Consider the following 25,400-nt stretch of genomic DNA (forward strand, 5'->3'; position numbering starts at 1 on the left):
CAAAAAGTCAGGCTTTAATTCAAATTAATAAACATTTTTACTAATTCAAATTTAGAGATTTTTTAGAATTTCTATTAAAATAATTGATATACGAATTATTGAATTAAGAAAAATTTTTGTAAATAATTGAAATTTTGCAATGAATTTTATTAAAATTTTTGAAAATAATTGAATTACTGCGAAGAATTTAATGGCAAATTTTAAAAATAATTGATTTTTGCCAAAAAAAAATTATACAAATTCTATTTTAAATAATTGAATTAATGTACAATTTTTTTTAAATAATTAAAAGTTTGTGTAAAATTTTTTTTTTTATTTTTATTAAAATTTTCGAAAATATTTTGATTCTTGTGATGAATACTATTATCTATGAAAATAATCGAATTTTGCAATGAATTTTATTAAAATTCCTCAAAATAATTGAATTTTGTCGAAGATTATTGTTATTTATTTATAAAGATAATTGAATTTTTGAACACAATTTTTTGAAAATAATTGAATCTCTGCGAAAAATTTAATTAGTTCTTAAAATAATTGAATTCTTGTGGTGATTATTGTTATTTATGAAAATAATTGTATTTTTTTATGAATTTTCTTAAAATTTTAGAAAATAATTGAATTCTTGCGATAAATACTATTATTTATGAAAGTAATTTAATATTGCAATGAATTTTATTAAAATTCCTGAAAATAATTGAATTTTATTATTTTTAAAGAGAATTTAAATTTTGATGAGAATATTTTTAAATTTTCGAACGTAATTGAATTTCTGCGAAGAATTTTATTAAATTTTTTTAAAAAATAATTAGAATTTTTAAAAGAAATTAATTTAAATTTTTGAAAATAATTGATGTTTGGAGAAGAATTTTGTTATTTTTAAAGATAATTGAAATTTTTGAACATAATTGAATTTCTGCGGAGAATTTTATTACAATTTTAGAAAATAATTGAAATTTTGCAAAGAGTTTTAAAAAATTTTTTGAAAATAATTGAATTTCGAAGACGACTTTTATTATTTTTAAAGATAATTGAAATTTTGCGAAGAATTTTATTAAAATTTTTGATAATAATTAAATTTTGGAGAAGAATTTTTATTATTTATAAAGATAATTGAAATTTTGACGAAAATATTTTTAAATTTTTGAATGTAATTGAATTTTATTAAAAAATTTGGAAAATAATAGAAATTTTGACAAGAATTTTATTAAAATTCTTGAATATAATTGAATTTCGGCGAAAAATTTTTATATTTGTAAAGATAATTAAAATATTGAAGAGAATTCAACTTAAAAAAACATCAAGGAAATAAATCTCATTTTAAAGAATTTTAATTTTTCAAGGTTTTGTCATAAAATTCAAGGTGTTTTCAAGGTAGCTGGACACCTTGTTAGTTTAAAGATTTCTGAAGATAAATAAGAAAAGAACAAAAGAAACACAAAAATGTTAATGAATATATTAATAATTGTTATTAAAAAAATAATTATTTATTTCGTCAAAAAAAAAAATTGAAGTTTTTTGATCTATTAACGCGATAAGAGAGAAGAAGAAGAAGTGGAAGAAAAATATCTTCACGAGTTCATGATATAAATAAAAGAGATAATCAAAAGTAACATTGACTTACTTTGTCAGACTGACTGCAGTACGCCACCTCTAAATATGCAACAGCTGCGTTATTCCAGAATCTGAATCCAATAACATCTGCTTTCTGAAAAGAAAAATCAGTTCTGATTTAATAAAACGATTTTACTACCACGAGTTTACATTTTATAGATATTTTATCAATAAAAGTATTTTTATTAACGTACACATAGTGGAAGAGGGAAATATACAACAAATGTGTAGTATTGTACGTGTCTCTTTTATATCGAAATTGTACAAATACAAGTGCAGTAAGTACCCGTGCAGAAATCGCCACTTTTGTTCCCGATTACCGCCCTGGCCCCGGTCGGGATTTCATGATCTGGCCCCGACTTCGTGGCCCCGACCAGGACCAGACCGGGTTTGCCCAAGGATCTACAAACAGCGCACAATGGGATTTTTTTTACAATTTACTGTTCAAAACTGTCTACAGCCTACAATTCTTAACCGGTTTCAGTATTCTTTATTTTAAATTAAAGGCGAATAAATTCTTAAGACATCCCTTAAGGTCAATTTTTTAGTTCTTAATTGTTTATAATTTTTATTTTCAATCAAAGTTAACAAATTAATACAATTTTTCAAAAAAGGAGGCTTATTTTCTTATTCCGTTGCTGCATATGATCTGAATCAGTTCAAATTAATACAATATGACCACCATATAATTAATAAAACAGAAAGTAATTTATATCAATTGTTATAAACAATATTAATTAACAAATAGTTAACTTTGATTTCTTTCCACTAAAAAATGTTTTTTTTACCTTTTCTTTTTAATTTAAGTTCATTTAAAGAATATTTGCCCTTTTTGATTATAAAATAACTTATTTAAATTGTTATAAACAATATTAATTAACAAATAGTTAACATTGATTCCTATTCCACTAAAAATTTTTTTTTCACATTTTCTTTTTAATTTAAGTCTATTTAAAGAATATTTGTCCTTTTTGATTAAAAAATAACTTATTTAAATTGTTATAAACAATATATTAAATAACAAATAGTTATGTAACTTATGCTCCTGTCCACCAAAAAAATTTTTTTTCACGTCTACTTTTTAATTTAAGTTCATTTTAAAAATATGTGTCCTTTTTGTTTAAAAAATAACTTATTTAAATGGTTACAAATAATATTAATTAACAAATAGTTAATTTTTGTTCCTTTCCACCAAAAATTTTTTTTTCACGTTTACTTTTTTATTTAGATAATGTTAAAAGACCACGGATATATAATATTAAATATTTAAATAAGTTATATTATAAGCAAAAAAGACATATATTCTTTAAAAGAACCTAAGTAAAAAAGAAAATTTGCAACAAAAATTTTCTGTTGGACAGGATCATAAGTTAACTATTTGTTAATTAATGTTGTTTATGACAATTGAAATATATTACTTTATGGGTTTTTAATTGTCTGCTGGTAATATTGGATTAATTTGAACTGATTTAGAGCATGTGCAGTAACGGAATAAGAAAATAAACGTCCGTTTTTAAAAAATTGTGTTAATTTGTTAACTTTGATTGAAATTTGAAAATAAAAATTATAAACAATTAAAAACTCAAAAATTGTCCTCGAGGGATGTCTAAAGAATTTATTCTCCTTTAATTTAAAACAATAGGACAAACGCACCAATTGTCGAAGGTGAACCATTTGTCGATGTTATCATGGTGATAACCAAAAATATTGCCTAAAATGTTAAATTTTTTTGTGGTTATAATATTAACATATTATTTTTGACATTTATAACTCTTAAAAACTCTTAATTGTTTTTCACACTTAAATTGAAATTCCATGTTTAAGGCAAAAAAATAAATTATTATTAATTAATAATTTTTAGTATTATTGTGAATTATTAATAATGAAAAAATTTTTATTATTTTAAAAAATAGTTAAATTATAAATAATATAGAATAAATAATTAAATTAACAATTTTTACCATATTATTATGATAAACATATTAATTTATATATATATATATATATATATATATATATATATATATATATATATATATATATATATATAACATACATTTTTAATAATTTTTCTATAAATAAATATGATACAGTCAATTTATTATGATAACACTGTATATAACGGTCCCATGATTCAAAAGGAAGTTTAAGCGAGGTCGCTTCCAAGCTTGCGTGGCTATGCGGTATGTGTATTCGACTTGCGTCCTCGAGGTCTAGGGTTCGGTCCCCCGTGCGTGCGATATTTTTCCGTCTTAGTTTTAAGTGTTTTGTGTATAATTCTTAATAATGTTACATAAAGTATAGGTTTAAATAATTATTAACAATAATAATAATTATAAATAATTATTAATTTAAATAAGATAGTCTGTCTAAATTAATGAAAGAAAATAAGAAAAATATTTTTTTTAAAAACTTAGTCCAATAAAAGCAATTCTAATAACTATTTACATTTTTAATGACACTCATAAAAGTTTATTTACTACAAAAATATTAATAATAATCATTAATATTGAAGTAAATACTCCCCATTCTTTAATAATCAAATAACAAGCTTTAATATAATAAAATGCAGTCAGTATTGGAATTCTACCTGGGTAGCGAAAAGATCGGGGGAAATCCCATGGCCCCGACCGGGTCCCGACAGGGCGGCCAGATCGGGCAAAGTGCCATGGCCCCGGTCAAAATTTCTGCACGGGTATGTATTATAATAATTTTTTTACATGACCTACATTTTACTGTTATTGAATTTTATAATAAAAGGAAAAAAAATTAATATATTTTTTCAGATAAAAGAATTCTTTTAAGATAAGAGAAAATTCTCTTTAAACAAGAAAAAATATTTAATAAATGTAATAAAATTATTTATATAAAGTTTAAAATTTTTTACAAACCCGTACATAGAAATAAATAAATAAAATATTAATAGAAAATAATTGATAATAATAATGACAATAATAATTATTGTTTTTATAATTGAACCGTCATAATTTAATTGTTTAATTATTACTATAACTTTCAATATAACTATTATAATAAATGTTATTTATTTACTTATTTATGTTTATACATAAGAATAAATTTTTAAATTTTCATTGATTTATTAAAATAAAATAATAAATTTTATTATAATTGACAAATTATGTAAATAATTTAGTTGTTTAACAAATTTGATAATTTCAAAATAAACAAAATAGGAAAATAAAATTTTCCCAGAGCTAGCTAAAAGGAATTTAAAAAAAATTTATTTTATACATAATTTTGTAAATCTGTTTGGTTTAAGTGAAAAACAAAGCTAATTGTGAGTGGAGTAAACCAACATGGTCAGCCAGTGGTAAAAGTTTAAAACGGAGTGACGAGTGAAAACAGTCGTTTTTAGTCAGACGCGAAACGAATAAGAACTGCCTCGCAGTGGAAACACAGTGAATACGGTCAGACACTTGCCAGATATTATGAAATTCAATTAGTTACATTTTCCGTGTAATTAATTTGTTTTTGAAACAATATATATACTTTTTTTTTTTAAAATATTATATTTTTCAAAACATTATTAATTTTCTTGGTAATAATAATTTATTATATCATAAAAAATTTTTCAGAGAAAAAGAAATTAATATTAATAATTAATTATTATTATTTCAAACAGAAAACAATTATTTTCTACTGAAAGTAAAGTTAATAATAATTATTATTATTTCAATTATTTTCATAAATAATAAATTTTTTTTAAGGAATTCAATTATTATTTTTATAAAAAAATAATTCAAAATTCTAGGAAATAATAATTAAATTAAAATGATAAAAATAATTTCGATGAAGTATAGTGACAATATTTTTATAATATAAAATAATGATTTTATCTCTCGGTTATTTATAATTATTATAAAACATGAAGAAATTGATCACTCCGAGTCTTCGACTCGGAGCAATCGATTTCTTCATGTTTTATAATAGTATTATTAAAAGTTATTGAATTTTTAAAGCTTACTGTTCAACAAGAACAAGAAAATTAGAGTAAAAAAATTAAAAAATGAACAAAAATTGAAAAATAGCAAAAAAAAACCGGAAAATTGACAAAAAAATTGAAAGAAAGTCAAACAATTTCAAAAGTTGACAAAGAAAATTGAAATATAGACAAGAAATGTTACAGAATTGACAAAAAAAATCAAAAACGTGTTAAACAAATTACAAAATTAAAAAAAAAAAAATTGAAAAATAGACTAAAAATTAAAAAATTGACAAAAAAAATTGGAAGAGTCAATAAATTTCGAAAACTGACAATAAAAATTAAAAATATAACAAGACAATTAAAAAATAGACAAAAAATTAAAGATTTGACAAAAAAAAAGTTGAAATATAAACAACAAAAATGACAAAATTGACTAAAAATTGAAAAAGAGATAAACAAATGACAAAAGTAAAAGAAAATTGAAAAATACGCAAAAAATATAAATAATTGACAAAAAAAATATAAAAGAATGAAAAAATTTAGAAAATTGTTAAGAAAAATTTAAAAAATCGTTAGTAATATTGAAAAGTACGCAAAAGAATTACATAATTGCAAAAAAAAAATTTAAAAGGAGACAAATAAATTATAAAAGTAAAATCAAAATTTAAAAAATTATAATGGAATTTTTTTAAAGAGTTTTATTAAAACTAAGTATATATTTAAAATAATTGAATTCATCACAAGAATTTTATTATTTTTTGAAAATAATTCAATTCTATCAATTTTCTTGACGAATATATTAAAAAATTGCATTGAATGTAATTTAATTTTGATATAGAATTTTTTTTAAAATATTTTGAAAATAAGTGAATTATTTTTAGAGAATTTTAAATTATTCTTGAAATTGCATTTTATGGAAATTTTTGAAAATAATTAAATTCTTTCATGTAATTTTATTTAAATTTGATTAAAAATAATTTAATTCCTTGCAATGAATTTTTGTATTTATAAAAATAGTTGAATTGTTTCGAAGAATTTATTAAAATTTTACGACATAATTGAAATTTATGAATTTATTTTAAAATATTTGAATTCATCTGAGGAATTCGATTAAAATTGTTTTGAAAATAGTTGAATTCCTGGAAAAGATTTTTCTATTTATAAAAATAATTAAAGTATTGCAAAAAATTTTACTATTTGTAAAAATAATTAAAATGTTTCGAACGAATTTATTAAAATTTTAAGAAATAATTAAATTTTTATGAAGAATTTAATAGAAATATTTGAAAATAATGGAATTTTTTCGAGAAAATCAATTAAAGTTGTTTCGAAAATAATGGAATTTCTTTAAAGAATTTTATTAATATTAAGCATAAGTATATTTAAAATAATTGAATTCATCACAAGAATTTTATTATTTGTTGAAAATAATTGAATTCTTTGAATTTTTTTGACGAATACATTTAAAAATTGCATTGAAAGTAATTTAATTTTTATATAGAATTTTTTTAAAAACATTTTGAGAATAATTGAATTATTTTTAGAGAATTTTGAAATTATTCTTGAAATTGCATTTTATGGAAATTTTTGAAAATAATTAAATTCTTTTATGTATAATTTTATTAAAATTTGATTAAAAGTAATTTAATTCCTTGCAAAGAATTTTTGTATTTATAAAAATAGTTGAATTGTTTCGAAGAATTTATTAAAATTTTAGGAAATAATTGAAATTTATGGAAATATTTAAAAATATATATAATATTTGAATTCATCCGAGGAATTCAATGAAAATTGTTTTGAAAATAATTCAATTCATGCAAAGAATTTTACTATTTATAAAATTAACTGATTTATTTAGAAGGAATTTATTAAAATTAGAAATTAGAATTTATTAAAATTTTAGAAAATAATTGAATTCTTTCGTGAAATTTAAAAAAAAAAGATTGTAAATATGAACAGTAATAACTAATTTTGTACTTAATAAGTAAATTTTTTAAATTTTGATTATGAACTTATTTAAAAAATTTATATTTGAAAATAAAAAAATTTTGTAATTTGCATAACAATAATAAATTGAATATCACGTTGCGCGCGTAACATTTGCTAGTAATAATATAATATACAATCTATCTAATCTAAAGATAATAAAAAACAAAAGTATAAACAAAAGACAACTTCAGAGCTCGCTTCAGAGTGTGAGGGACAGAAAAAGTGAATGAATGAAAGAACATTCAAATTATTATTATAGTTAATTAATATTTCTCGCTCTAAATTTTAATTAGTAAAAATGTTTACTAATTTGAATTAGTGACTGACTTTTTGCTTTTGAATTAGTAAATTTGACTAAAAAATTAGTAGAAATTACTATTTATTAGTAAAATTGACTAAAAAATTAGTAGAAATTACTATTCATTAGTAAATTTTACTAATCTAGAAGCAAAAAGTCAGTCACTAATTAAAATTAGTTGAATTACTAATTCAAATTTAGAGAGTAGTAAATTCTTAGTAAATTAATAAAAATAAAAATAATAAATAAAATAAAAATACTAATAGATATTAGTAATAATTGATTTAATACGATTTTCTTTGAGTTACTATTCTCAATAACTTTTACCAATTTCGTAAATTTCCAAAAGCACAGAAGCAAATTGAAAAAAGCAACCATGCCAATTAGAATAGTCAAGATTTCGCCCGAATGTGTGTATATAAAGGTGGACAAAAGCTGCGGGTCGAAAGATTACAAATTGCATTTATGTGAGTTGGTTCGTCGATTCTAGTTGGAGACTATCAGAGCATGGATGAGTTTTTGCAGTTTGAAGCGACGGATCGTGCCATGGACCAGAAGGGTTCGATGCCTAACAAGGGATAACCTCGTTAGGACCACGGACCAGCTTGTGTGTTTTACAAGTTAGGAATTAGGTTGATTAGTAGAAAGCTAGAACGACCCCAAACTGTTCATACCTCTTTCTCTCTCTCTCTTCGTACAAATATATATATATATATATATATATATATATATATATATATATATATATATATATATATATATATATATATATATATATCTCCAACAGTCAGACAAAAGGCAAAGCTTCCGTCGGCATTTTTTGTCCCTATAACTGATATAGGGGCCTCTCGCCGGTTTGTCAGTGCGAAGAGAGAAAAAGCTCACTCCCGCACATCCGTCTTAACATCCTGACTCACGTAGAAGCGCACGTTTCAAGGTTGGCTGAGCAAAGGGGTGCGAGTCCCTTTACCGACAGGAAATTACACGTCCTTCCGAGTCATAAGTTCGAGGTCTCGTTACTTACTCGTCGCGTTTATTCGATTGTCTTTTGTTCCATCCTCTCATCCTTAATTATCAACGTCCTCTTCTCTTTCACTCTCTCTCTCTCTCCTCTTATATATATATTCCTTTGCTCCAATTTTACCCAAAGGTCCAGGAGAATTCAACCCTTAATTCAAATTAGGGAATTCTATTTCTTACTTCAATTAAGTCTCAAACTAACTTCAACTCCAAGCAAAGTACCACTTTTGATCCCTCTCATTCATTTTCAACGGAATATCGGCAAGTATTCATTTATTTCCCCAACCCACGCGCGCAGTTTACTAAATTGTCGCAGTTGGGAATTTTTTTTTTTTAATAAATTCTATCAAAATAACTTTTAGAGACAGAATTTCAAAAATTAATTTAATTTAAATTTTATTTTCAGTCGAAATTTCTTTATTATATCTCTACGAAATTTAAATTTATCTCTTTACAAAATTTAATAAATAAATCGTGAATAGCAATTTATTTACTGAAAAGAATTTATTCGATTCAAATAACCGATTATTATCAAATAAATATTTTTTCTTTAATGAAAATAATTTTCATCTAATTCAGGTAAATTTTATTTGCTTCAACTACTAAAATTATTGGTTCAATTACAATTATTCATTTCGTTTAAATCAAGAGAAAAATTATTTGATTAAAATACTGAAATTATTTTAACTTGGACAAAAATACTCTCAATTACTTTAAAAATACATTTGTTTAAAAGGGAAAAAGTTTTTCATTTAGAAAAAAGTAAAATCGCATTCTAAAATTGCCTCAGCTTTTCTCAAAAAAAAAGTGTAAAAAAAATTAGAAATGGAAACAGCAATAAAAAATATAGTTATATACATTATAATTTTTACAAAATATAGTTAATATACATAATTTTTACCTACTTTCTTAATAAGAAAAAAGTTTGAGTATTATAGGTCAATTATAGTCAGACGAAAAGCGTATTCTTTAGCAAAATATCTTTTAGAGACAAAATTCCAAAACTTAATTAAATTAAATTTCATTTTTAGTTGAAATTTTGTATTTTGATATCATGTTCAACTCTTTACGAAATTTAATAAATAAATTGTGAATAGCAATTTATTTACTAAAAAGAATTTATTCGATTCAAATAACCGACTTAATAGTCGGTTATTTGAATCGAATAAATATCAAACAAATATTTTTCTTGAATGAAAATAATTTTCATCTAAATCAGATAAATTGTATTTGTTTCAACTTCTAAAATTATTGGTTCAATTACAATTTATTTCGTTTAAATATTCAAAATCGAGAAAAAAATTATTTGATTCAAGTACTGAAATTATTAATTGAACTTGGACAAAAGTATAGCAAACTTTAAAGTTTTGCACGTTATTTTTTAAAAAAAGCTGAAAATTTTCCTGTATAAAATTTTATTAATGAAAACTAATATGTTTTTCTGACTAAAATCGACATCTACTACTAAAAATTAAAGTAATTAGAGTGAAAAAGAATTTGTATAGAGAGTATCGATTAATATAATGCTATAGACGATATTTTTACTGAAATTATACATAAATTAAAAGACAAAAGTTGATTAATTCTTTTGTCTGACTATAATATTGACTTCTACCACTGAAAACTAATTTTCTAACTCGAAAAATTAATAATTATTTTGTTACACTTATAATAAAAATATTTTTAATGTTCTTAGTTCCTCTAGAATTATTTCATACAAATTAATTTTTACGTCTGACTATAATCGACCACTTCTACTGAAGAATTAGTTTCTTATTAAAAAGTAGATAAAAATTACTTTTATACTTATATTTTTCTTTTACTATTTTCTTCTTAATTTTTTTAATGTATACTACGTCTGACTATAATTGACCTATACTACTTATAATTATTTTCTTATTTTAAAAAGTAGATTAAAATTGTTTATAACTATATTTTTACTGATATTTTCATCTTTAGTTTCTTCTGGAAAATTTGTTTAATGAAAAATACGTTTTTCGTCGACTATATTAACCTAAACTACTCAAAAACATTTTTCTATTTTAAAAGTAGATAAAAATTGTTAATAACTATATTTTTATTTATATTACCAGCTCTTTTTTCTTCTAAAAAATTTGTTTAATAAAAAATACGCTTTTCGTCTGATTGCAATTGACCTATACTACTTATATATATATTTTTCTTTCTAAAAAGTAGATTAAAAATTTTTTTTAGTGTTTTTTTAATTAATATTTTAAGAATTAATTTTCTTTTGAATAATTTGTTTAATGGAAAATACGCTTTTCGTCTGACTATAATTGACCTATACTACTTATGCTTATTTTATTTTTAAAAATAGGTAGAAATTGTTTATAATTATCTTTTTATTGATATTTCCAACTTTATTTTCTTCCGGAAAATTTGTTTAATAAAAATACGCTCTTCGTCTGACTATAATTGACCTATACTACTTATGCTTATTTTATTTTTAAAAATAGGTAGAAATTGTTTATAATTATCTTTTTATTGATATTTCCAACTTTATTTTCTTCCGGAAAATTTATTTAATAAAAATACGCTCTTCGTCTGACTATAATTGACCTATACTACTTATGCTTATTTTATTTTTAAAAATAGGTAGAAATTGTTTATAATTATCTTTTTATTGATATTTCCAACTTTATTTTCTTCCGGAAAATTTGTTTAATAAAAATACGCTCTTCGTCTGACTATAATTGACCTACACTACTTATACTTATTTTATTTTTAAAAGTAGATTAAAATTATATTTAAGTATATTTTTTTTGATATTTTAACCCCTATTTTCTCATGAAAAATGCGATTTTCGTCTGACTAAAATTGACCTATACTACTTATATCTTTTTTTTATTTAAAAAGTAGATGAAAATTGTTTGTAACATTATTTTTATTGATATTTTAGCCCCTATTTTCTTCTTAAAAATTTCAGTTTTTCTAAGGATAACAAATTGAGACAAAAAATGTATCAAAATAGTTGTCATATTCAAATATACAATTTATCTGTTTTAAATAATAATCAACATAAAAATTATTTCATTCAAGTACTAAAATAATTTGTCCAAGTACAATTTATTAGCTTCAAATAAAAATTGAGATAAAAATTATTTCATTGAAGTAAATATTTATTTGATAATAGTCAAATAATCGGTTATTTGAATCAAATAAATTATTATTGTTCCCCAGTGTTGGAAATCTTGTGAATTGTCTTGAAAATCTACTCATAAATTTAATGGGAAGAATATTCGGGATCGTAAAAATTCAACAGGGAGAATTATTCGACAACTGGAGGACCTTTCACCTGATTTGGTTTCCTATTGATACCTGGGGTCTCTCTCTCTCTCTCTCTCTGTACCTCGAGGCTACTCTAATCTATTGAGCGGATGACAATGCCTAGCAATTTCGAAACTTATAGATAGCCATAACTTTCATTTCCCTTTTATTGCTTTCAATTTATCTTCACACTTGTTATCTATCACTATCTATCACTGAGGAAAAAAATCTCGTCACTCCAACTACACATCGAATTCAATTTTTTTCTGTTATTAATTTTTTTTTCTTTTTTTGAACCTCAAGATGTTAAATTTGGGAAATATTTCAAACTTTTGTATTATTCTGTCACAGAAATAAAGTAATATGCAGAGTTTTCACTTCGAAGGTACATTATCAAGTGCAAAAAGATTATCGAAAAATTAAAATTTGACGCCTGGAAAAATTAATTTTAGTCAATTCACAACAATTTGATTCTGTATTTCAATGACTTTTCCGCGTGATTTAAATAAAAAAATATCCACTTTATTTTTTATTATTTATTATAAATTATTAAATGAAAATTTATAACAAATTATTTTTTTAAATAAAACATTAAAATTTAGATTTAATGCATAAAATAAGTTTGATGCAGTAAAAATTACGTTTAATTTAATTATAAAAACTGTTTTTCGAAGGATATCAAATTGAGACAAAAAATGTATAAAACCGTTGCTTTGCAACTACTTTTAAACATTTATTGTCTGAATTTGATTCTTTGGAAAACCGCGATACGTTTAATTCAAAAATATTTTTTTTCTATTTATTTGTAGATTAAAAAAAAATTTTTTCTCAGTGGTAAGTTTTAGTAGAAGAAAAAAATGTATCAAAATATTGATTTGCAACTGGCAACTGTTTTGACACATTTTTTGTCTCAATTTTATATTTTTAGGAAAACTGTGTTTTTTTTTTTTTTTTTTTTTTTTTTTTTTTTTTTTTTTAAATAAACTTTTCGTCTGATTATAATTGACCTATACTACTTATACTTATTTTCTTATTTAAAAAAGTAAATTAAAATTATTATTTTTAAGTATAGGTATTTTTATTGATATTTTAACCTCTATTTTCTTCTAAAAAAATTTGTTTAATAAAAAATACGCTTTTCGTCTGACTATAATTGACCTATACTACTTATACTTATTTTCTTCTTTAAAAAGTAGATAAAAATTGTTTATAACTATATTTTTATTTATATTTTCACTCCTATTTTCTTCTGAAAAATTATTTTAATGAAAAAAACAACCTTCGTCTGACTACAATTGACCTATACTACATATATATTTTTATACTTAAAAAGTAGATTAAAATTATTTTGTAGTATATTTTTAATTAATATCTCAACTCTTATTTTGCTTTTGATAAATTTGTTTAATGGAAAATACACTTTTAGTCTGACTATAATTGACCTGTACTACTTATGTTATTTTATTTTAAAAAAATAGATAAAAATTGTTTATAACTATTTTTATTTATATTTTCACCCCTATTTTCTTCCGGAAAATTTTCTTAATAAAAAATACGCTCTTTGTCTGACTATGATTGACCTATTCTACTTACGCTTATTTTCTTATTTAAAAACTAGATGAAAATTGTTTATAACTATATTTTTATTCATATTTTCACCTCTATTTTCTTTTGAAAAGTTGCTTAATGAAAAATACACTTTTCGTCTGACTATAATTGACCTATACTACTTAAATATATTTTCTCATTTTAAAAAGTAGATAAAAACTGTTTATAAACATATTTTTATTGATATTTCCAACTTTATTTTCTTCTGAAAAATGTGCTTAATGAAAAATAAACTTTTTGTCTGACTATAATTGACCTCTACTACTTATACTTTTTTTTATATTAAGAAAATAAGTAAAAACTATTTTTAAACATTTTTTGTCTCAATTTGATATCCTTAGAAAAATTACGATATCTTTAATTCAAAAATATTTTTTATGTTGGCTATTTATTTTTGAATTAAAAAAAAAAATTTCTCAGTGGTAAATTTTAGTAGATGAGTGCAATGCTGGTTATTATTTATTAATAGTTTATTTATATTAATAATAATCTTTAACGTCCTTTGATATTAAATTATCGAAAATATTGTTATTGTCCTTTTGTGGTCGTTTTTATTTTAAATATATTGAAAAATAACAACGATCACAAAAGAACGCTATAGTTTATTTACGGTTTTCTTATTTATTAAAAGGGAAAATTAAATTTACAAGAGTAAATTAAAAAGCCTTCGAGATAATAACTCACATTTATATAGACACACTTTTCTTGAGAATTAAAGTGGTATTAAAAACAATTTGAAAGTAATTATGATACATATATATACATAACTCTTATTATGCGCATCTTTAGTAAACTTGGAGAAGTTTGAGAGGAGGAGAGAGAGAGAGAAGCCGCAGTTTGGCTTCTCTCGCAGAAGAGGAAAACTGACAAGTTCCTGTTTCAATATTACCAAGTTGAAACTCTGTCAGGGTTGGAATGACACTTAGATTTCGTTAAGATTAATTATTAGAGAGAAGAGGAAGGAAGACCTCTTGGCATTTTGAGGCTCAAAACTAAGTTGTGCACACGGAGCCTGCTTCTCATCCTAAACCTCAGTCTTTAATATCTATAACGATTCTCTCGTTAATATCAACTAATGTTGACATACAACGTTATATTCATTTCGAAATATTATACACGTCATATTTCCAACTATTAGAAATTCGTGTCACACAGAGAAAGGAACAAGATTCATGAGCATTGGAGTCCACCTTTGACCTGACCTAACAACCTAACCTCAGTTCTTCCTCCTCTCTGCGTTTGTCTCTCTCGAACTCTTGAGTCGATGTCGAAACCCTCTTAATTAAGCCGTCGAACTTGAGCGTGCTAATTGCAACTACGTTAGCAATGTAAAAGGGGAACGGAAAATCAAGACGATTACACCCAGGACAAATTGTATCTTGTTTGTTTAGTTCACAGAGACAAGTGTGTACTGGAAACAAAATTGTTTTTGATAAAACAATTCTCGGTTTCCACCAACGACAACAATAATGTTTTGTTTTTAGAAACATACTCTGAATGACATTAAATACATATTAGGGAAACAGTTTTCGTTTAGAAAAAAGTAACCAAATTGTAAAATTTCCTCAATTTAAAAAAAAATGTAAAAAAAAATAAAAATGGTTATAAAAGAAAATAGGGGTGATAATATAACTGAAAATATAGTTAAAACAATTTTCATCTTCTTTTTAAAATAGGAAAATAAGAAAAAGTAGTATAGGTCAATTATAGTCATACAAAAAGCGTATTTTTCATGAAACAAATTTTTCAAAAGAAAACAAGGGCTAAAATATAAATAAAACTACATTTAAAAATAATTTTAATCTACTTTTTTAAATAAGAAAATATGAATAAGTAGTAAAGGTCAATTATAGTCAGACGTAAAGTGCACTTTTCAATCATTAAATTTTTCAAAAGAAAATTGGGTTTCCTGGTTTAAATATCAATAAAAATATATACTTGAATATAATATTTTAATCTACTTTTTAAAATAAAATAAGAATAAATAGTATAAGTAAATTATAGTCAGACAAAGAGCGTATTTTTCATTAAGAAAATTTTCCGTAAGAAAATAGAGGTAAAAAAAATCAATAAAAATATAGTTATAAACAATTTTTATCTAATTTTTAAATAAGAAAATTATAATAATAATTAATATTATAATATTTAATTAATTAATTAATATTATAATTAATTAATATTACTTATAATTGACCTATAGGTCAATTATAAGTCAGACGAAAAGCGTATTTTTCATGAAACAAATTTTTCAAAAAAAATAATTAAGGGTTAAAATATCATAATTAAGAAAAAAAGACTAAAAAATCATTTTTAATCTACTTTTAAAAATAAAAAAATAAGTATAAGTAGTATAGGTCAATTATAGTCAGACGAAAAACTTATTTTTCATTAAGCAAATTTTTCAGAAGAAAATAAAGGAGGAAACATTAATAATAATAAAGTTATAACCAATTTTCTTCTACTTTTTAAAGATGAAAATAAGTATAAGTAGTAAAGGTCAATTATAGTCAGACGTATAGTGCACTTTTCAATCATTAAATTTTTCAAAAGAAAATTGGGTTTAAATATCAATAAAAATATATACTTAAATATAATTTTAATTTACTTTTTAAAATAAAAAAAGTATAAGTAGTATAAGTAAATTATAGTCAGACAAAGAGCGTATTTTATTAAATTTTTCAAAAAAAATTGGGTTTAAATATCAATAAAAAAAACACTGAAAAATAATTGTTTATGACTTTTTAAAATAAGAAAATAATTATGAGTAGTATAGGTCCATTGTAGTCAGACCAAAAGTTCATTTTACATTAGGAAAATTTTTCAGAAGAAAATAAATATGATATTATCAATAAACATATAGTTATAAATAACCATTTTTATCTATTTAAAAAAAAAAAATAACATAAGTAGTAAAGGTCAATTATAGTCGGACTAAAAGCGCATTTTTCATTAATTAAATTTAATCGAAAATTAAATGTTAAAATATCAATTAAAAAAACACTAAAAAATAATTTTAATCTACTTTTTAAATAAGAAAATAAATATAAGTAGTATAGGTCAATTGTAGTCAGACGAAAGTAATTTTTTTCATCAAACCAATTTTTTAGAAGAAAATAGGGGTGAAAATGTCAGTAAAAATATAATTATAAACAATTGTTATCTACTTTTTAAAATAAGAAAACAAGTATGAGTAGTATAGGTCAATTATAGTCAGACAAAGGGCGTAGTATTCATTTAAAAAATTAAGAAAATAGTTAAAGAAAAATATAGTTAGAAACTTTATTTTTATCTACTTTTTAATAAGAAACCAATTTTTCAGTAGAAGGGTCGATTATAGTCAGACGTAAAAATTAATTTTTATGAAATAAATCTAGAGGAACTAAGAACATTAAAAATATTGTTATTATAAGAAAAAACAGAATAATTATTAATTTTTTCAAGTAGAAAATAAGTTTTCAGTGGTAGAAGTCAATTTTGTAGTCAGACAAACATATTAGTTTGCATTAGTAAAATTTTGTATAAGAAAATTTTCAACTTTTGCAAAAAAAAAAAATATGCAAAACTCTGAATTTGGCTATTTTTGTCAAACTTTAAAGCCAAAGAACTTCATAAATGCCACGTAAAATTTTTAAATAATGTATTTATTAAAAAAAAAACTTTGAAGCATTTAAAAATATTTCGTAGCATTCAAAAAAATATTCCGAAGTTTTTAAAAATATTTAGAAGCATTCAAAAAAAAAAATTCCAAACTATAGTCAAATATCTTGAAAACGTATTTTGAATTCTCGAACGTGTATATAGTGAAATATAATTGTCAGTTATTTAAAAATAATTCCAATTTCTTTTTAAGTTTGTAAATAATTATCCTAAATTGTCAAGTATTGCCTCAAACATTTATAGTTTTATTTTCAATTATAATTCTAGGTCTAGACTCCCATCAGTCTTTCAGCAATATAATAATAATAATCTCATGGAGCGATGAATTCTAGTCTAATTTTCCTTCTCCTTTTTTTTGTAAATCACTTAAACGGCACTTGGAGTTTGCAGCAAAAGTCAGAGCACACTTGTAATAAAAAGTAAAGAAGCACGGCACAGCTTTTTCCGAGAAAAGTCCCTTTAGTTGAAATGAGCGTTGGGTAAGAAAAGTTGAAACTTGCCCAAGTAATAGTTTCTCACGAAAAATAGAATAAGCGCAAGAAAGTTGAGAATTTTACATATAAAGCTAATTGACATTTGATACAAAATATGTCACATTTTTTTTATCGTCAACACTCTGTTGACTGCTTTTTCTTTTCACAATCCAATTTTTGAAAATTTTTCCAGTTTTTTAAAAACTAATATCAATTAGTTGCTAGAATAATTTTCCCACTTACTTTCAGAATAATTTTCCCATTTGTTTTGATAATAATTTTCCCACTTGTTTTTCCATAATAAATTTTCCACTAATTATTTTCCAATTTAATTTACCCTCATTATTTTCACAACAATTTTCCAAAAAAAAAATATATAATTTTATATAACTCTCTAAATCAGGGTGTCCAGCGATTCTTTAAAAAAAAATTCAAGGACTTTTCAAGGTTTTTAAGGTCCAAAATAGTAAATTTTTACTTACTGTCTAAATTTGAATTAGTAAAAATGATTACTAATTTGATTTAGTGACTGATTTTTTGCTTTTCAATTTATTTTACTAATAAATAATCATTTCTACTAATTTTTTAGTGAAATTTACTAATGAAAAAGCAAAAAGTCAGTCACTAATTCAAATTAGTAAACATTTTTACTAATTCAAATTTAGAGAGTACTTATAAACAATTTTATAATTTCCACATACAACAGTTATTCATAAATAACTTTAAATACAATTTATTGATAAAATATTAGAAATATAAAGAACATCGGTTTATAAGAAACATCAATCAAAATTGTTTTTAAATAATTGAATTCTTTTCAGAATTTCTATTAAAATAATTGATATACGAATTATTGAATTAAAAAAAATTTTTGTAAATAATTGAAATTTTGCAATGAATTTTATTAAAATTTTTGAAAATAATTGAATTACTGCGAAGAATTTAATGGCAAATTTTTAAAATAATTGATTTTTGCCAAAAAAAAATTATACAAATTCTATTTTAAATAATTGAATTAATGTAAAATTTTTTTTAAATAATTGAAAGTTTGTGTAAAATTTTTTTTTTATTTTTATTAAAATTTTTGAAAATATTTCGATTCTTGTGATGAATACTATTATTTATGAAAATAATCGAATTTTGCAATGAATTTTATTAAAATTCCTCAAAATAATTGAACTTTGTCGAAGATTATTGTTATTTGCTTATAAAGATAATTGAATTGTTGACCACAATTTTTTGAAAATAATTGAATTTCTGCGAAAAATTTAATTAGTTTTTAAAATAATTGAATTCTTGTGGTGATTATTGTTATTTATGAAAATAATTGTATTTTTTTATGAATTTTCTTAAAATTTTAGAAAATAATTGAATTCTTGCGATAAATACTATTATTTATGAAAGTAATTTATTATTGCAATGAATTTTATTAAAATTCCTGAAAATAATTGAATTTTATTATTTTTAAAGATAATTTAAATTTTGATGAGAATATTTTTAAATTTTTCAACATAATTGAATTTCGGCGAAGAATTTTATTAAATTTTTTTAAAAATAATTAGAATTTTTAAAAGAAATTAATTTAAATTTTTGAAAATAATTGATGTTTGGAGAAGAATTTTGTTATTTTTAAAGATAATTGAAATTTTTGAATATAATTGAATTTCTGCGGAGAATTTTATTACAATTTTAGAAAATAATTGAAATTTTGCAAAGAGTTTTAAAAAATTTTTTGAAAATAATTGAATTTCGGCGAAGAATTTTTATATTTGTAAAGATAATTAAAATATTGAAGAGAATTCAACTTAAAAAACATCAAGGAAATAAATCTCATTTTAAAGAATTTTAATTTTTCAAGGTTTTGTCATAAAATTCAAGGTGTTTTCAAGGAGCAAAAAAAATTCAAGTACTTTTTAAGGTTTTTAAGGTTTTCAAGGTAGCTGGACACCCTGTAAATCTGAATTAATAAAAATATTTACTAATTTGACTTTTTGCTTTTAAATTAGCAGATTTTACTAATAAATAGTCATTTCTACTAATATAGTAAAATTCAACTAATATAGTAAAATTCACTAATTGAAAAGCATAAAGTCAGTCACTCAAATTAGAAAATATTTTTACTATAATTAAAATTTAGAGAGAAAATTGAATACAACGGAAATCGAATTTCATTAATTGTTTAAATAAATAAAATGATTGGAAAAAGAAAAATTTCTTTTTGAAAAAAATAACTTGTATTTTTTCTCCCTTTTCTTTTCCACTCGATATAAATGGAAGCATTGCATACTCGTGTAATAGATTCCATCGCAAAATAAAAAAGCCATAAACTTGTGATTTCAGTCATAAAAAAGTTGAGTTGTGCCAACCAAGCTCTATTTCTATAGTGTATATACACACTCGATGTTTATATTGTTCTGCTTGTGTGATTTGACTTGAATGTAATACAACAATAGAAGAAAAGTATTTCTCGGTCTTTTGAAAATATTACTATTGTTACTTCCGCGCGCGAGAGAAAGCAAGAAAGCGAGCGAGTAAGAGAGAGAGAGAGAATATACAAGAGAATGAGAAATGAGATTTATCCGCGACACGAGCAATTTTCAAGTACCCGCTTATTATCAGTAATGGTTTATATAAATTTTACCCGCTAAAAGTCTCCCTTTCTCTCTTTCTCTCTCTCTCTCTCATATTCCACTCGATTTTCAATCATTGAACCAATTAATATTTCAAATTAAAATTTTCCTTACCCGAATGTCAAATTATCCATTTCTGGAAATAAGTTACTCGTTGGGCACTCTTGATCTTGCTAACTGGTAGGAGAATTGGCAAGGGGTGGGGGAGGGAGGGGGGGGGTGAACCACTTGAGTACACGATCAAAAAGGTATATTGAATTCTCGATAAAACAAGTAGAAGAGAAAGAGAGTTTTCGTCAAAGAAGTGATCGTACTAACGAGTTTCAGTTGGAGGAAAAAAAAGCACGACTAAAACGACGCGACTGGGAAATAAACTTTGATAAAGAAACTGTAAAACCGCTCACTCGCTCTCTCTCTTTTACTTTAACCGCGAAACTCTGAATTCTCTCTCAAAACTATTGGCCTTACTTTTCCATCCTGAGAGACTGTGATCGGTAATATATATTTGATACACTTACAAGATAGTTGGGTTATTTAACGAGTTTTGTGCAATGACAAACTCGAGAGCTTTTCGTTTCGAATGAGCGATTAACGAATATCGGTTTGGATTTTAGGAGACAATCTATGTGAGATTAAATTTTAAGACTCTTCTTATTACTTCTTATTTGGAAATTTTTCGGTGTTTACTTGAAAGTTCACTTCACTTTAACTTTAATAGTGCTTCATTTTCACTTCATTCACAATTCACATTCACTTTAATCTCACTTCACTTTCACTTTACTTCCACTCTCACTTCACTTTCACTTTACTTTCACTTTACTTTCACTCTCAATTCACTTTCACTTTACTTTCACTTTACTTCCACTCTCACTTCACTTAAGTTTTACTTCACTTTCACTCTCACTTCACTTAAGTTTCACTTTACTTTCACTTTACTTCCACTCTCACTTCACTTAAGTTTCACTTCACTTTCACTTTACTTCCACTCTCTCTTCACTTAAGTGAAGTATTTTTCATTAAACAAATTTTTCAGAACAAAATAGAGGTGAAAATATCAATAAAAATATAATTATAAACAATTTTCATCTACTTTTTAAAGAAGAAAATAAGTATAAGTAGTATAGGTCAATTATAGTCAGACAAAGAGCTTATTTTTCATTAAAAAAATTATTCATAAGAAAATAGAGGTGGAAATATCAATAAAAATATAGTTATAAACAATTTTCATCTATTTTTTAAAATAAAAAAAACATAAGTAGTACAGGTCAATTATAGTCAGACGAAAAGCGCATTTTTCATTAAGCAAATTTTTCAGAAGAAAATAAAGGAGGAAACATTAATAAAAATAAAGTTATAAACAATTTTCTTCTACTTTTTAAAGATGAAAATAAGTATAAGTAGTATAGGTCAATTATAGTCAGACGAAAAGTATATTTTCCATTAAACAAATTTATCAAAAGCAAAATAAGAGTTAAGCTATCAATTAGAAAAATACTAAAAAATAATTTTAATCTACTTTTTAAATAAAAAAATATATATAAGTAGTATAGGTCAATTGCAATCAGACGAAAAGCGTATTTTTTATTAAACAAATTTTTTAGAAGAAAAAAGAGCTGGAAATATAAATAAAAATATAGTTATAAACAATTTTTATCTACTTTTAAAATAGAAAAATGTTTTTGAGTAGTTTAGGTCAATTATAGTCAGACGAAAAGCTTATTTTTCATTAAGCAAATTTTTCTGAAGAAACTAAAGGTGAAAATATCAATAAAAATTAAGATATAAACAATTTTTATCTACTTTTTAAAATAAGAAAATAATTATAAGTAGTATAAGTCAATCATAGTCAGACAAAGAGCGTATTTTTTATTAAGAAAATTTTCCGGAAGAAAATAGGGGTGAAAATATAAATAAAAATAGTTATAAACAATTTTTATCTTATTTTTAAAATAAAATAACAAGTAGTATAGGTCAATTATAGTCAGACAAAGATCCTATTTTTAATAAGCAAATTTTCCGAAAGAAATTTGCGGTGGTTATAATATCAATAAAAATATAGTTATAAACAATTTTCATCTACTTTTTAAAGAAGAAAATAAGAATAAGTAGTATAGGTCAATTGTAGTCAGACGAAAAGTATATTTTCCATTAAACAAATTTATCAAAAGCAAAATAAGAGTTAAAATACATGTCAATTAAAAAAAATACTAAAAAATAATTTGAATCTACTTTTTAAATAAAAAAAAATATATATAAGTAGTATAGGTCAATTGCAGTCAGACGAAGGGCGTAGTATTCATTAAAAAAATTAAGAAAATAGTAAAAGAAAAATATATTTAGAAACTTTATTGTTATCTACTTCTTAATAAGAAACTAATTCTTCAGGAGAAGTGGAAAGTAAGAATAAAGTATAAGTAGTATAGGTCAATAATAGTCAGACGAATAGCGTATTCTTAATTAAACAAATTTTTCAGAAGAAAATAGGGGTTAAAATATTAATTGCGAAATATATTTAAAAAATAATTTTAATCTACTTTTTAAAAGAAGAAAATTATTATAAGTAGTATGGATCAATTATAGTCAGACGAAAAGTGTATTATTCATTAAACAAACCTAGAGGAACTATAGAAGCATTAAAAATATAGTTTATTATAATAGAATATTTATTAATTATTTTTTTAGTAGAAAATAAGTTTTCAGTGGTAGAAGTCAATATTACAGTCAGACTAAAAAATCTATTAATTTATTGACGAAAGCGATATCAAAGTGACGTGGAAGTGAAGTAACTGTGCAGGGAAAGGGAAGTAAGAGTCTAGTAAGAGTGAAGTGAAACTAAAGTGAAAGTAAAATGAAATTGGTTCACGGAGAAAAATGTAAAGTAACTTTTACTACTTTTATAGTAAAAAATTCCCAGTAAAGCATTTCTGTTAATTTTTACTACTTTTAGAGTAAATTTTGCTACGTTCAAAGTAAATATTTGTAAAAATTAATAAAATTTATTTCGAAAGTAGCAAAATTTACTCGAAAAGTAGTAAAAATTATCAGAAATTATTTACCGGAAATTTTTTACTATAAAAGTAGTAAAAGTTAGTTTATATTTTTCTCCATGTTTATATATGTAAAAGTGAACTAAAAGTAAATGTGAAGTGAAAGTAAAGTTAGAGTGAAAGTAAAGAGTAAGCGATATCAAAGTGACTTGAAAGTGAAAAGAAAGTAAAGTGATAGTAAAGTGAAAGAGTGAAAAGTGAAAAATTCAGTCAAAAATGCTTCTAATTTAACCGATTTTAGTCAAAAGGAAAAACCAGTCCGGAACTAAGATTCGTTTTTGAATCACGCGATGAGAATACAAAAAGACAGTAATAAGAACCCAAAATAGGTGAGAGTTTCGCGAAAGAATAATCCTAACAAAACGTGAAATGTTAAAAATAGAGAAATAGAAAAGAGGAAAGTTGAAGAAAAGGCAATATGACAAGAGATCATAAGAATTCCCGTCTTGGAATTCAACTTTAGCCTCTGTCGATTTTTTTTTTTTTGGTGCAAGGGGGATGATGGTAGTAGCAGCGGCAGCCGTTAAAACTCGCGTCTTCTTTAATCGAGAGGGAGAGAGAGAGAGAGAGAGAGAGATAGAGAGAGAGAGAGAGAGAGAGAGAGCTGGAAAAGTAACTGCGGTGCACCAGGTGCGCGAGTTCGATGCCCCGGGGGTTGATCTTTTTTATTTTCAACCCTGTCGTTTAACCAGGCAGCCAACCCATGAGAGTCTCTCTCTCTCTCTCTCTGTGCTTCATGTAATCGCGCAAGTCTCAAACGAAGCAATAACCGTGCGTTATACGTGTATAAATCTATAAATGGCACACGTGCCAAAAAAAGAAGAAGGAAAAACAAAAAAAGCCACAAAGGATGCAAAGAAAAACCAAAAAATAGTAATAAAATAGAAAGAATGGAATGATAAGGGAAAAATAGAAATAGGAAGCAAAAAATGCAAATGGAAAGCAAAAAATGTAAATGAAAAGCAAGAAATGTAAATGGGAGGAAAAAAGTGCAAATGAAAACCAAAAAGTACAAATAAGAACCAAAAATTGCAGAAGAAACGAAAAGATACAGAAAACGAAAAAGAGGAAAAGAACCAAAACCTAAAGAACAAAAAGAAAACTAAGAAATTCGAAAGAAAATATAAGATACGAAATATACAGAAAATCAAAAATAGAAAAAAGTAAAAAATAGAAAACAAAAAAATAATTAAAAAATACAAAAGAAAGTAAAAGATACAGAAAACAACAGATAAAAAAAAACTAAAAAAATGCGAAAAAATAAAAGATGTAAAAAACCAGAAATAGAAAATGAAACAAAAGAACAAAACAAAAAGGAAACTAAAAAATAAAAAACCAAAAAATATATAAGAAAATAAAAAATACAAAAAATTTAAGATATAAATGGAATACAGGACAAAAAATCCAATCCAAAAAATTCAGACCGAAAAATCCGAGAAAAAAAGTTCAGAGTACAAAAAATCTAAAATAAAAATGTCCAAATTCAAAAAATGTAAAATAAATAAAAACGTCCAAAATAAATATTGAAACATGTGAAAAAGCCACGTTTTCACTTATTACTTATTACGACTTTTTTTTTGCCAGGACAAAAAATCCAAAAAATAAATCCAAAGTGAAACTATTTTTTTTTTTTATTTTTTTGGATTTCATTTACTTTGAAATTACTATGAAATTACCACGAATTCTAATGCAAAACCATCAAAAAATTTTTTCTATTTTTTACCAAAATGAATTTTTTTAAATTATTTAATTATTTTAAAAAGTTTTAATGCAATTATCTTGATAAATAACAAAATTCTTCACAAAGATTCAATTATTTTTAGGAATTTAAAA

The 25,400-nt window shown here is 23.3% G+C and overlaps 1 protein-coding gene across 2 annotated transcripts in view; it reads right to left on the reverse strand.

Annotated features, from left to right (window-relative positions):
- The window catches only part of LOC122507190, a 456,874-nt gene that overhangs the window by 262,324 nt on the left and 169,150 nt on the right, over positions 1 to 25,400 (reverse strand). For both annotated transcript variants that reach the window (XM_043619783.1, XM_043619782.1), the window contains one exon: positions 1,622 to 1,705. The gene's annotated coding sequence lies outside the window, so the exon portion shown is untranslated. The remainder of the gene's footprint in view (positions 1 to 1,621; positions 1,706 to 25,400) is intronic.

Source organism: Leptopilina heterotoma, unplaced genomic scaffold (assembly GCF_015476425.1).
Source record: "Leptopilina heterotoma isolate Lh14 unplaced genomic scaffold, ASM1547642v1 Lhet_45, whole genome shotgun sequence".
Taxonomy (NCBI): domain Eukaryota; kingdom Metazoa; phylum Arthropoda; class Insecta; order Hymenoptera; family Figitidae; genus Leptopilina; species Leptopilina heterotoma.